General features: G+C 35.3%; 1 pseudogene; it reads left to right on the top strand.

The window, feature by feature from the left end:
- The first annotated feature begins 45 nt into the window (after positions 1-45).
- LOC115951482 lies at positions 46-1628 on the top strand (annotated as a pseudogene).
- The last annotated feature ends 12944 nt before the right edge of the window (positions 1629-14572 follow it).

Below are 14572 nucleotides of genomic sequence, written 5' to 3'. Positions count from 1 at the left end.
AGCAAAATTACAATATTCAATTGCCTTGTTTCGTGCAAAACCACTATGGCCAGAAGAGAAGTCGGTGAAACAAGCAGCGGTATCTCTGAGGACCTGGAGCTGGATCAGGCAAGGATTAAATCAGTAGTGCACGCAAAAGAAAATGTGAAGCCACCCCGGCCCAAGACCAAAGATACAAAAGGTTATATTCGTGCTCCGAGATCGCGAGAATTACCAAAAGTACTATGAGCCAAGAGTGGTATCATTCGGTCCTATCCATCATGGTGGTGAGAAGTACAGGCTAGGAGAGAAGTTCAAGCTTGTGATGACAAATGAGTTCGTCAATGGCAGCGCAGAGAAGATAAGCGGTTTGTACAAAAAGGTTGGGGAGAAGATCACGGAACTGAGGGACTGCTATGAAGAGGAGGTGAACAATGACTTTAAAGGTGATAGGCCCTCGCATGGTTGTTATTATAGGACGGCTGCGCAATACTACAATACATATACTGCGCAGTCAACACAGCCAGCCCAGCCAACCCAGCCGACCCAGCCAGAGCAGATAAGAAAAAGTTCGAAGATCTGAATATAAAACCCGACAGTGTAGCATTTACTGCCTTTATACAACAGGATTTGTTTTTGCTTGAGAACCAGCTTCCCTACTGTCTGCTCAAATGATTGATGAGATGGAGTGGGAATGAATTCGGGTTGAAGAAATCGATTGAAAATTATATTGAAGGACACGTTATGGTACCACAACCAGAAGATCTGTCACTAATTCTCAGCTGCGCATGGCTGAGTTCGTTATCATGGAATTGGTCGCAACCGTCTGAGAAAAAGAAGGCCGCCAGTCATCAAATATTGGCTGCGCTTGCCTAAGTTTGTTATCATGGAGTCTCTCGCAAAGACGAAAGCGGCGACAAGAAGAAACTAAGCTTCAAGAAAGCGGTCACTTGTCAATACCAATGGATCCATGGAAATAAAGATCCCATCCAACTTCTCGATCTTCTGAGGACTCAACTCTTGGGTAAGCATCAACAAATCATGCCAAAGCAACAAACTAGGCAATCCTATCGCAATGGTCAGGAGCTTCGAGCAGCAGGTATTCATGTGGAACGTAGTAAAAAGGAAGATAGTTGCTTGAGGTACATATCTTTTACCGAACTCTGTTGTTTGGGATACCTTTGGCTTCCTCCAATAACTGTGGATGACTCAACGAGACCAAAGTTCTTGAACTTGATAGCCTATGAGATGTGTCTAGATTTCAAAAATGATTTCGGGATCACCTCTTACATATTTTTTCTTGATTCACTGATCGATGAAGCCAACGATGTTAAGATGCAAAGGAAAGCAGGAATACTCTACAACTGCCTTGGCAGCGATGAAGAAGTGGCTCAAGTCTTCAATGAGATAGGCACCGACTCGGTGCCTAACAACGAAATATATGGCAATATCAGATTTCAAATTCAGAAGCACTACAAGAACAAGTTTATGACCTTGTTGGCTCTATTCTATCACGATCATTTCAGCAGCCCCTGGACGTTCATGGCTTTTGTTGGTGCATTGTTGGCACTTGTGCTAACTTTCAGACTAAATATGCCGTCAACTCTCCCCCAGGACCCTGCGATAACTTCTGCAAGAAATTCACCTGAAACTAATTATCGACAAGGTAATACTTTATTTGCTGTTTTCTTTTCAAGTGTGTCTAGCTAGCTGATAATTACGTGGTTTCTAGTGGTGCTCTACACTCTCATGGGATCAATCCCTATTTGAGAGTTCAAAACACTGCTACGGGACTACTTAAGTATTACCCTTTTTACGTGACTTTCCCCAAATAATAAGGTCAAGGGTCATCCCAAAGCCACATCATCTTATTAATTTGTTTAGCTTGATATTGAAGTTTTCTTGCAATAAGTGAGTGTGGTTGTGCTTTCTAATTTGATGCAATGTGTTTGGATTAGATATAATAGTAAGAGTTTGTATGTGATGTATGTTTTAAGTGTTAATAGCATAGTTCTCAAATCGTGAATCGTATCGTGAATCATTTTTTCATTTTTATGTATCGTGTATTGTATCGTATCATGTATCGTAAGATATACAAACACTATATAAAATTTATAAAACATTATACATATACATATATTTATTATAAAATTGAAACATATGCAAATAATGACTACTTTAATTATCACTTATGTTATAGTATTTGACTAAGCTAACCAAATAAACCAAATGGAAATATATTTTTAACATCCATATCCAAAAGATAAAAATATCCATATCCAAATTCATTAGAGTTCAAAGTCACTACATATTATATTAGTCAAAATCATTTTTTTCCTAATCATATTCATCACTGCCTAATCAAAATCATCAAAATCATCTCCATAGTCCAAGTCAATGAAGTTATCATCTTCATCATCTTGCAAAATCATTTCATAATTGGCATCTTCTTGTACATCTTCTTCATCATCTCCAACGTCCACTATCTCTTCTGGTTCTTCAACTTCAATAACTTTTTCTTTACTTTTCTTTTTGGCATTCAAATTTCTTGGACCCATAAAAATAATAACAAAAAATATATATCGTCAAAATTAGCATTTTATTCATAATATAGAAAAGAAAATTTCAATTTAATATAAATTTATACCTCTCTTTCTTTTTCTACTACATCCTTCTTCATTAACTTCAAAGCATTCATGAATGTCCATCCATGAAGTATCTTCTGGCAAGCAAGGTTCTTCCTTTTTGATAATCCATTCATCATCAGATTCCATATTCGATAGACAAATTGGATCATATGAGTCACCATTCTCTTCTCTCTTTATTTGTCTCAACTCCAAATTAATATTATAGTTTACAAACACCAAAGCATTCACTCTTTGTTGCTCAAGACAATTTCTTTTTTTAGTGTGTACATGATCAAAAGTACTCCAATGTCTTTCACATCCCGTTGCACTACAAGTTAGACTTAAGACACGTATAGCTAAGTTTTGAAGCTCTTTGCAATGTACTCCATAACTTTCCCACCATAATGCTATATTACCAACAAAAAAAATTGTAAAGGGCTACAATATAATTATGATAACAACAAATAAAAAGCTACATTAAGATGATGATGATAATCAATAATAATGATAATAACAATAGCACATACCTGGCTGCTTCTTTGTTCTTGTAAGTATAGCCATTTCTTTTCCAAACAAACCCTCAGCTTTATCAAATTTCTCCAATTGTAGATCAATCTTACACCTCTCCAAAGTTGTAGGACATATCCTTTCAATCACTTCATAAAGTCCAACTCTCACTTCTTTATTTGCAACAAAGTTGGGATCATAATGAAACCTATCACAGTTTTATATCTTATAAATAAATATGCATAGAAAATATAAAGATAAAGATTAAAATATATAACAATTCAAATAATGAACTTACTTAGGATTGAGAAAATAAGCTTCTGCATGTAAAGGCATATGAAGTTAAAGCTCCCATCTAGTTTTAGTAATTCTTAATATAGGTCTATATCTCCTTTGCACATCATTAAAATTTCCGGATTTGCTCTTTTGCTCTATCCATAGCTTCATATATGTAGCCCATTGCTGGTTTTACATCACCATCTACAAGCCTTAAAACTTTTACTAAAGGGATCACACATTTCAAGCAAAATTTAATAGCAGGCCAAAACTTTGGATCACTTAAGACAATTAATTGGACATTAATGCCATCACTTTTCTTTGCATAGGGACTCTTAGCCCATTCCTCAGATGCAAACATAGACCTTAATCCAATTTTTTGTTGATATATACTCTTCAAAGTTAAGTAGGCAGTGACAAATCTTGTGACACCTTGTCTTGCCAATTCTCTCCCTTTTGTATATTTTCTCATCAAATCAAGCACCCAAATATGACGGTAAATAAAAACAGTGATCTTCTTTGTTTTTTTTTTTTATAGTATTTGCATGCATAGGCAAATCACCAATATCAAGAAGCATCAAATCAATACAGTGGGCAACAAAAGGATTCCAAAAGATCTTACGTCTTTTTTCCATTAATTTTTCACCAGCTGAAACATAAGCTGAAGCACTATCTGTCATTACTTGTACCACATTCTCCTCTCCAATTTCTTGCACCAAAGAATCAAGCAATTGAAATAAATTTTCATCATTCTTGGAAATATCAGAGGTGTCAATAGATTTAAGAAAAATTGTTCCCTTTGGACTATTGACAAGGAAGTTTGTGATAGACCTCTCTCTATTATCCATTCATCCATCTGACATTAAAGTGCAATCTGTTTTTTTCCACTCATTTTCATACTTATCCAATGTGAAATGCATATTTTCTACCTCTTTTTTCAAGAAAGTCACCCTTGTTTCATAATAAGGAGGGAGTTTCAATCCCTTGCCATAATTAGCAACTGAATCCATTATTTTTTTAAACAAAGGGCTCTTAACTAAATGAAAAGGTATAGCATGAGCATAAAAAAATCTACAAATAGCCAAACAAGTTGCAGTATGATCTTTCACCAAGGAAGGTAAAGTCACTTGTTTAGAATTTGATTTCCCTTTTAAGTATGCATCCACGGTTCCCTTTTTTGCATTATCACCACCAATCTTTTGTAATTCATCTTCTTGAAGACATTCAACATCAAACTCATCATCAAGTTGCTATTTTTTTTTTTTTTTTTTAATGTTTTCCAAAAGTTTGGCAAAATAATTTTTAACATCTTCAAGCACCTCCAAGCATGGTTTAACATCCTTATGTGTATGTGCCAAATGGTTTTTCATTCTTATGACTCCACCCCAATATTCGTTTGAGCAATAATTTCATTTAAGCTTAAGCCTACTTGTCTTATCATCATTAATACGTAGACAATGATCCCAAGTGGGATCTTTCTCCTTATTTCTTTTCCTCCTATCACCCTTTATATATATATATACCTAAAAGCAAATATGAACACATGAATTTACAGTCAATCAACAACTTTTATGTACACAAATTAAGCATCATAGTTACACTATCACAAATTCACAGTATTAATATTAACATTACAAAATACACACACACACACACATATATATAATATTTATATATAAACACTCATATACATACATTGATACATATTCAGTTATACTAAACTAATTTTTAATAAACCACTCGGTTATATTAAACTAAATTAACTAATATAATAGGTCAATAACAATAAATAATTACAATAATTTTTTAGTATAAAGAATTAATCAAAAAATTTTATTAAGAAAAAAGAAAAACTAACCTTACACACACAGTGGACCCAACGTGAGGCAGCACTTCTTGTTGTTGTTGTCTTGCTCTAGTAGCATGTGAGAGTGTGGGACTTTTGGGTTAGGAAAAGGAATAGAAGAAAAAGACAAGATTGTGGTCCTTTGGAGCTTGTGGTCCCTTGATGAGAGATCTCCTGAAACTTGATGATCTAAAAGGTAAAAAGATGAAAACAAATAGAGAGGAAGCCAAAGGGGTTTTGGGAAAGTTGAGAGCTTGAGAATTGAGATACAAAGGAAAATATCAGATAAAAAACGTGTGGGTGACTGTTGCGGCTATGTGGTGTGGGTAAATCAATTTAATTGTGGTTCAATTTTTTTAGGGCTAAAAAAAAAAAAATAAGAAGGCTTTTGTATTGAGCCAAACCACCAAAATAGCCCAACTTGCTTTTAAAAAAAATGGAAAAACGTTTTGGGCTAAACTTGGGCTAAAATTTTGGTTGAAAAAGCCTATTTAAGTCAATTGTTTATGTATCGTCTGATACAACTGATACGTATGATACATACAACTGTATCGTCCGATTCATATGCACCTACGATACGTATCAACGATACAGCACTTTTTTCAAACGATATGATACATATCGCGTATCATACGATACTGACAACTATGGTTAATAGTATATAACCCATGCATATGCATGGTACAATTAAAAATAATGAGAATTACACACACACACACACACACACACACACACACACATATATATAGGTTCAAATTATACCATAGTGTAAGAGTTACACATTTTTTAAGTCATTGATGTATACTTAAAATAGACTTGCCGGTACATGATAAATGTTGATTGATTTAAATTAGTCCTTGATAAGAATAATTTATTCAATTAATAATTTTCATTTTCACTAGTCGGAATCAAGGAATAGAAATAAACATGCATACGTGTGACAGTTACATTTTTTTTTTTTTTTGAGAGTTCATTAAAGGAATGGAAAGAATTTACAATTATTAAATGTAATTTTTTTCTTAAATGAGTAAATAATTTGATAATTCAAAAATCTAATTACTTTTAGGGTCACATTAATCAAATGAGGACATAATTATATTTAAAATCATGCAATTATCCCTTAAAATTTTCAAAAATTCTCATTTCATCAAAAATTTGCAATTATACCTCTTGTTGTGCCCATGGGTCTGTTGACTGTCATTCTTGTCATGTTAGTCCATTGGATTTATTACCTCTTTTCTTGAGATTTCACGGCCCATTTACTTTACTTTTACCTCTTATTGTGCCCATGGGCCTGCTGGCTACCATTCTTGCCATGTTGGCCCATTGAATTTATTACCTTTTTTCTTGGGCTTCCACGACCCATTTGTTTTGCTTTTACCTCTTCCATTTCCCTTTTTCTCTCACCTTCCCCTATTATTGGGCTTCTTCTGCCATTGAGCTTTTTGTCAAAAATGGACATCGACACTAGGTAAGACAAAATTATTTTGTTTAAAATTGGTTGATTGGGCTTTTTTTTTTTTTTTTTTTTGTAACTTTACTACTGGTAATTTTTGTTGTTGAGCTAATTTTTTGGGCTCTTGTATATTCTGTTTTAGATTTTAGATCTATAAAATTTTTCATGCTCTTTAAAAGGAGGAAAATTCTAACGCTACAAAATTTTTTACAAATTAGTAATGTGGGGAGTAATTATTAGTAAGTAAAAAAGTGGTATAAATTGTGAGCCCATATACAAACCAATAAGAATTTTTGCTACCTCAATAGTTTGTAAAAAAATTATAACTAGAAAAATATAATTGATGATGCTGAAAATATCACCAATAGGTCACACAGCACTCACGACTCGAAGCGAACCTGCACAACAAGAACAAAAAAAAAAAAAAAACTTTAGAGAGCACCGGTGTGGTGCCGGCCAAACACTCTCCGAAGGTCAAGTCAGAATTCTTCTCACAACTCTAGAGTGCTAGAGAGGGTAAATTATGCGTACCTTGATTTGCGAGGGTATTAGGGCTTTTATAGTAGTAGAGAATCGGTTTTTCCTTCTTGATGTCCAAGTCTATTCCATATGGGACTCTACTTCAAGTCTCTCTGAGTGTGGCGAGCAAGGTTTTCCTTATAGGGGAGATCTATTTTCAGTGTGCGTGTCTTCTAGAATCACCCTTGTGCTCGGATTTCCATATTGGAATTCTAGGGCGTTTCTAGGCAATGAGCGATAGAGATCTTAGATCATGGGCCCTTACTGTGCCCTTTGGCGATGGGCTTTCGAAGAGTGTTGGATCATCTTTACACTGGCCCGACAGTTCCCATCCATCAGGCCCATTAACATAGGCCCGTCAGGCTCATATTTTATCCTCTTCAATAACATTACTCTTAAAATAATCAATTATATTGTTAAGGGGGAAATATAATTTTATAATTTTTTTTTTTAAATTAGTACCTATGTATATACTAATTTATAATATATATATATATATATATATATATATATATAAACAGAGGCAATTGCCCCCCAAGATCAAAGAATATCTCCATCCTGGCTAATACTCCTTGATTTTGCAATGTGATTTCAAGTATCTTGCTGCTCTAGGAAGGCTTGTGATATTGTACATCAATTTCAATAAGCTTGACCCAAATAGAAAGGTTAGAAAGTTTTTGGTGGGTACATATGTGAAATAATACAAACACTAACAAATATATAATATAATAAAGTGATCTATACAAATACGGCACTAGAACATACACGCTTCACACGTATGGCCAAGGTGGTACACGTGCGTCATCAAGATATTATATTTTGTTTAAATAAAATGAAATATACTAAAGCATAACCCATGGACGATATTTTCTAAATTAGATTTTTAAAAGGATTTATGAATTAATTGGAAATTCATGATGTTAAAATTGTTGGGGAAAAATCCTAATTCACTCAATGTCTATGTGTGAATTAAAATATATAACTACCAAGTAATAGCAATATTATGGAAACAAAAAAAATTCCAGCAAACACCACAAAAATACAACCACATAAGAACACCAAATCTTATATGGAAAACCCTCCGATGTAGAGGGAAAAACCATGGGGCAGTTCTGAAAAATATCCACTATGAAATAGAGATTACAACTCTCAAGTTTGTGCTAAGCTTGAGTCCACAACAAATTGGATATACAACAAATAAATCTCAATGAGTAAATACAATCTCACCACAAAACCAGTAGGAAAATCTTCCTTTGAATACTCCAATTCTCCATGGTTGTAGTACTCAAAAACACCATGAGAACTCTACCAATTTATCTTTCTTATGTGTAACTTGAGCAAAGAAAAATGTCACCTTTTTCTTTTTCACTCTCTCACACTCTCACTATGTTTCTCTTTATCTCTTTGGATTGCACCTCTCAAGGTGAAGCTATCTCTTTCTTTGTGTCTTGCTCTCTCTAGAACTCACAGAAATGACCCAAAAAAAAATGGCTTTCTTGCTTCAACTCTCCAAAAGACCGAATGGCCTTAGTTTCTTTTTTTCTTCTTCTTTTATTTTCCTTAGCGTGTCTCACACACCTTGCATCACTTCTCATTAAGAGAAGTCAGACCTCTCCCAAGCTTTGATCATTTCTCAATAAATGAGAAAGCTAGCTTTGAAGACTTGTGTTGAAGATCTCCTCCAGCACAGTATGGAGGAGATCTTCAACACAAGTCTTCAGTTAGAATTCATGCCGGCTAACCCGACACAAAGCTTTAGCTTCTCTCTAGACACAACCTTGGTCAACATGTCAGCTGGATTTTAACCTATGTGAATCTTCTCTAATTCAAATGACTGTTGCTCAACAAGTAGTCTTAACCAATGGTATCTCAGTTCAATGTACTTCAAGCGTGCATGGTACATAGAATTCTTATCTCACCTTAATTACTAGCACTCTGACTATCACAATTAACTATATGCCCATCTTGCTTCAAACTCAATTCTTGGAGAAACCGTTTCAACCAAAGCATCTCTTTACTTGCTTCATTAGCTGGAATATAATCAACTTCAATTGTAGATAAGGCAACGCACTTCTGCAATCTTGACTGTCATGATACAACTCCCCCTGTAAAAGTAAATAAATACCCTAATGTAGATTTCCTACCATCAAGGTCACCTGCCCAATTTGCATCTACATAACCCTCCAAAACTGGTTTAGAATCACCAAAAAGTCAAGCACAATTTAGAGCTACCTCTCAAATACCTGAAGATCCACTTCACTGCTTCCCCGTGATCTTTGCCAGGATTTACCGTGAATTTGCTGAAAACACCAACTTCATGAGCAATATCTAGTCGTGTGAAAACCATATTATACATCAAACTCCCAACTACTGAGGAATAAATAGTTGATGCTATGTCTCCTTTCTCTTTCTTTGATGAAGAATAAGATCTCTTTCTTAACTTGAAATGAGAACCAAGAGGTGTGTTGACTAGCTTGGCATGCTTCATATAGAACCTTTCAAGAACCCGCTCAATATATTTCTCTTGTGTTAACCATAGGTTCTTAGCTTTCCTATCACGTAGAATCTACATACCCAAAATTTGTCTTGCTGGACCCAAGTATTTTATATCAAATGACTTGATCAAGTCCTTCTTCAAATTTCCAATCACACCTGTATCTTGTCCTACTATCAACATATCATCTACATATAGCAAAAGAATAACAAATTTACCATTGGGAAATTTTCTAACATACACACAATGATCTGCATTTGTCCTTGTGTACTCGTGCCCACCATCAATGAGTCAAACTTCTTGTACCACTATCTTGGAGCTTGCTTCAAGCCACACAAACTCTTCTTTAACTTGCAAACCATGTGCTCTTTCCCTTTCACTTTGAATCTCTCTGGCTAATTCATGTAGATTTCTTCTTTCAAATCAACATGAAGAAAAGCTGTCTTCACATCAAGTTGCTCAAGCTCAAGATCCAAGTTATTTACTAATCCTAGAACTACTCGAATGGAACTCATCTTGACTACTGGAGAGAATATCTCATCAAAGTCAATCCCTTGTTTCTGATTGAAACCCTTAACCACCAATCGAGCTTTATACTTCACTAACTTGTCACCATTTTTCTTTAGCTTGAACACCCATTTGTTTTTCAATACCTTCTTGCCTTTAGGAAGTTCCACCAAGTCATAAGTCTTATTCTTGTTTAAAGAATTCATCTCTTCATGCATAGCCTTCAGCCAGCTCTACTTATCCTTATGAGATTACACTTCCTGAAAACTTTCTGGATCTCCCTATTCAGTAATCATAGTATACCCAGAAGTGGGATATCTAGTCGATGGACGACACTCTCTAGTAGACCTTTTCACCTGAGGTTCTACCATCTCTAATGGAAAAGGCTGCTCTGCCTGCTCAACACCATCTATATCTATCACATCGTCACCATCAACACTTGTTGGCTCGTCAGCATCAAATTCAGTTGGTTCATCATCATAATTCTCATCTTGTACCTCTTTCCTATTTGTGGCATTATCTGAGGAAGAAGAGGTAGGTGTAAAATCAGGAACACCTTCAACTGTAGCTTTAGGCTTCTCAATTTTCTCAAAGTTTGCTAAGTTTTCATTCTCATGAAAAACCACATCTCAACTTCTGATCTGTTAGGCTCTAAAGACTTAGGATCTTATGTATTTAGAACTCTAATGTGTATTGTTGGCAAACCATGATCAAAACAGATGTTTAGTCATGTTTAGACTTGCTCAAAGTTGGTTCATTTATGTAAAGTTGGATTTAAGTTGATGCAGACTTATTATAGCATTTCGGCCTGGTTCGATTGATCGAAGCTTAGGCTCGATCAATCAAAATTCGGGCAGAATGCGTTTTTTGCAGAATTCCAACTCAGCCCTATTTTATTTAAAATGTTTAGGGTTTTGTATTTTTGCCTTAGGTATATAAGGCAAACCCTAGCCACGTTTTAATGTTGCTCATATTGCTGTTTGTGTAAATCTCTTGTGAGATCTGTAAGGAGCTTTCCTTTACACAAACTTAGGATTATCAAGAAGGAGATTCGTTCAAGAACTTGATGATCATTCAGTTTCTGCCATAAGAACTTAAAGAAACACAAGTGGGTGTGCTTGTACTTGCTGGAGAATCCAAGAAAGAAGGAGTCCGTGGTTTCAGAGCTTGCACGTAGTCGTATCAGTAAGTTTCTACTGGTGGGCAGCAAAAGGATGTTAGTGGTCTAAGTCCTGTTGAACAACTTCGATTCTTTCATAGTGGATTCAGGTTTACCTTGAGGATAGTTAAGTTAAATCCTCCCCAGGTTTTTACCGGTTTGGTTTTCTAGGTGATCATATCATTGTATTATTTATCTTTCCGCTGCTTTGCATGATATGATTGTTTGATTATGATAACCTAGATTTAGAATTTGGACTAAGTAACAACTTGGCTAATTACCTAGGTTAATCCAATTGTATTTTTAAGGGGTCTAAAAACTATCAAGTGGTATTAGAGTAGGTTGCTTTTTTGTTGTTGATCTTTTGATCACTGAGCTGATCTTTGACCCCTATTGTCGTGGAACACGGACATTCTCTTGTTATTCTTCCTCACTTTGATGGGAATAACTATACTTATTGGAAAGTAAGGACGAAAGCATTCCTGAAATTAATTGATGAGAGAGTCTAGAACTCCTTCGAATACAGATGGGAAAAGCCCACTACTCCTGTTAGTGAATGACAAACTTCTCAAAAAGAAGCAGCCGCGTTCAATAGCAAAACTATAAATGCTATCTTTAATGCTATTTCTATGAAGGAATTTAAGAGAATCTCTAATGTTGAGGTTGCCATACTGCTTGGAATATCCTCCAAACTGTGCATGAAGGCACAAAGGCTGTCAAAATCAACAAATTGCAGCAGTTAACTTCTAAATTTGAAAGCATTAGGATGTCTGATGATGAATCTTTTGATGAATTTTATGCTAAACTTAATGATATTGTTAATTCTACAAATAACTTTGGTGAAATCTATGATCAACCTAAAATTATTAGGAAGATTTTAGATCTTTGACTGAAGATTTTAGACCCAAGGTGACTGCCATCTGAAAGCAAGGATGTGAACTCCATCCATATTGATGAACTTGTAGGATCTCTTCAATCCTATGAGTTGGACCTACCTAAGAATAGCAAATCCAAATCAATGGCTCTTAAGTCAGTTGATGATGTTGATGTTGGTGAATTTGATGATGAGCACTCTACTACAGAGATTGCTTACCTTGTCAAGAACTTTAGGAACTTCCTTAGAAACAACAACAGAAGGGCTAGAGATAAGAACACTGCTGAACTTAGAAAATTTCAAAAGAATGATCCCACTAAGGTCAACAACACTGATAAACCTAGAGAAAAAGCAGGTCAATCTTCTAATAATTCTATGGGTCCTCAGTGTTTTGGATGTCAAGGGTGTGGTCACATGAAATCTGAATGTCCTACTTACTTGAAGTCTAAGGGTAAGCCTATGGTTGTAACCCTTAGTGATGGTGATATTTCTGATGATGAGTCTGGTTGTGACGAGGATGGAAACTTCATTGCCTTCACTACTACTGCTGTAGTCAATGAAAGCGTATCTGCTAAAGAGAACCCTTCTAATGGGGAACTCTCTGAGGACGTAGATCTTCAAGAAGCCTACAATAAATTTTGCAAAGTTGTTGCAAAGGATACTATGAATGTTGAATTAGGCTTGAAGAAAATTTCTTCTTTTGAGCTTGATAAGAAAAATTTGTTTGTTAAATTGTTTAATGCTTCTGAACTTTTGAATAATGTGAACACTGAGAACATGCTTTTGCTTGATAAAGTTAAGAATTTGGAATATGAGCTTTCCGTTGCTAGAGAACAATCTAATAGGTCTGCTAGTTCCAAACTTGACCATATGCTTAGTGTTCAAAAGTCTCCTTCTGACAAAATTAGGTTAGGTTTTGTAGAAAGCATTAATGTGTCTACACCCAATTCCACTATCTTTGTTCCTTCAGCTTCTTCTGAACCCCCTGTGAGTGAGATTGTGAGTGAGGTTATCAAACCCTTAGAAGTTACACCTCCTAGGAAGATTAGGGTTGAACTAAAAGAGTCTAAACCTAAACAGCCTACCCTTTCTAAGGACAAGTTACATGATAAGCCAGCATGGGTTTGTCATTTTTGTGCAAAGTCTGGACACATTCGTCCAAACTGTTACAAGCTTCAAGTTGCTAAGAAAGCAAACAAACCAAAAGTACTTGTGCCTTAAGCACAAGATCCTATGGTACTCATTGGTGAATTGGTAAAAGCTCTAAACCTTTATTCCAATCCTGGAGTTGGAAATCATTCCCATATGAATAAGAACTCCAATGCTTGTGGTGCATCTAAAAAGTTTTGGATGCAAAAGACTCAATCTAATTGAGTCTTTCTAACATGGTCTTTGTGCTTCATTACTATTCTTTGTGACCTTTGTTCTATTGTTTATTTTGTTTCTAGGATTTACATTGCATAACATTCATGCATTTCATTCTAAGTTGTTTTTGTTTTTGTTTGTTTTTTTTTTTTTCCTCAAAATAAATATTAAAAAAAAAAAGGAAGGAAAAGGAAGCAAATTGTGTTTTGCACTATTTTCTTGGTTTTTGAAAAACAAGGTTGGTCAATTTATTTTGATATAACATGTCTTTTGTACCTTGTTTAGCTTTGATGAGCTTACTTATTGCACTTTACTAGTTAAAGCTTTGTAGTGCATGTTGTGTGGGAAAGATGTTTATGGTTTTGATCACTTTGTCTTGATCTTGAAGTCACTTGTCTTTGACTGTCGGACTTAAACCTTTAGAGAAAGGCATACATAACCATTTCACCACTGTTCACTAATCAATCATGAACACCTTAGTACATATCGTAAGATTTAGTACTGGCGAAAATGGGTAATTACCCATAAAAAACAAACTATTTAGTTAGTAGGATCCGTTTACAAACTATATATATTTTTAGCAACTCGAGTCTCAAAGACTCGATTTTGGGCCCCTAAATCGACCCTCTAAGGCTCGATTTTCATGGGTTGTTCATGTCTGATGTGGCAGTTTGTCCAGATGGCATCTAGATGGAAATCGAGTCTTAAAGACTCGATTTCCAACCCAAAAATAAAATATTAATGACCCAAAATGCAACCCAAAATGCAGAAACAGCGGAAAAAAAGGCAGAAAGAAAGAAAAAAAAAAAAAGAAAGAGGAGAAGAAGAAGAAGAAGGAATGGCGACACAGGCTGCGCGCGACAGATCCAGGCCGGTGACCCAGGCCGTGCGCGACTAGGTTGCCGCGCGACCCAGGTCGCGCGATCTGGTTTTTTTTTTTTTTTTTTCTCAGATCTGGTTTTT

Source organism: Quercus lobata, chromosome 7 (assembly GCF_001633185.2).
Source record: "Quercus lobata isolate SW786 chromosome 7, ValleyOak3.0 Primary Assembly, whole genome shotgun sequence".
NCBI lineage: Eukaryota > Viridiplantae > Streptophyta > Magnoliopsida > Fagales > Fagaceae > Quercus > Quercus lobata.
Note: the sequence above shows the minus strand (reverse complement) of the source record. Positions and strands in the feature narration are given on the sequence as shown.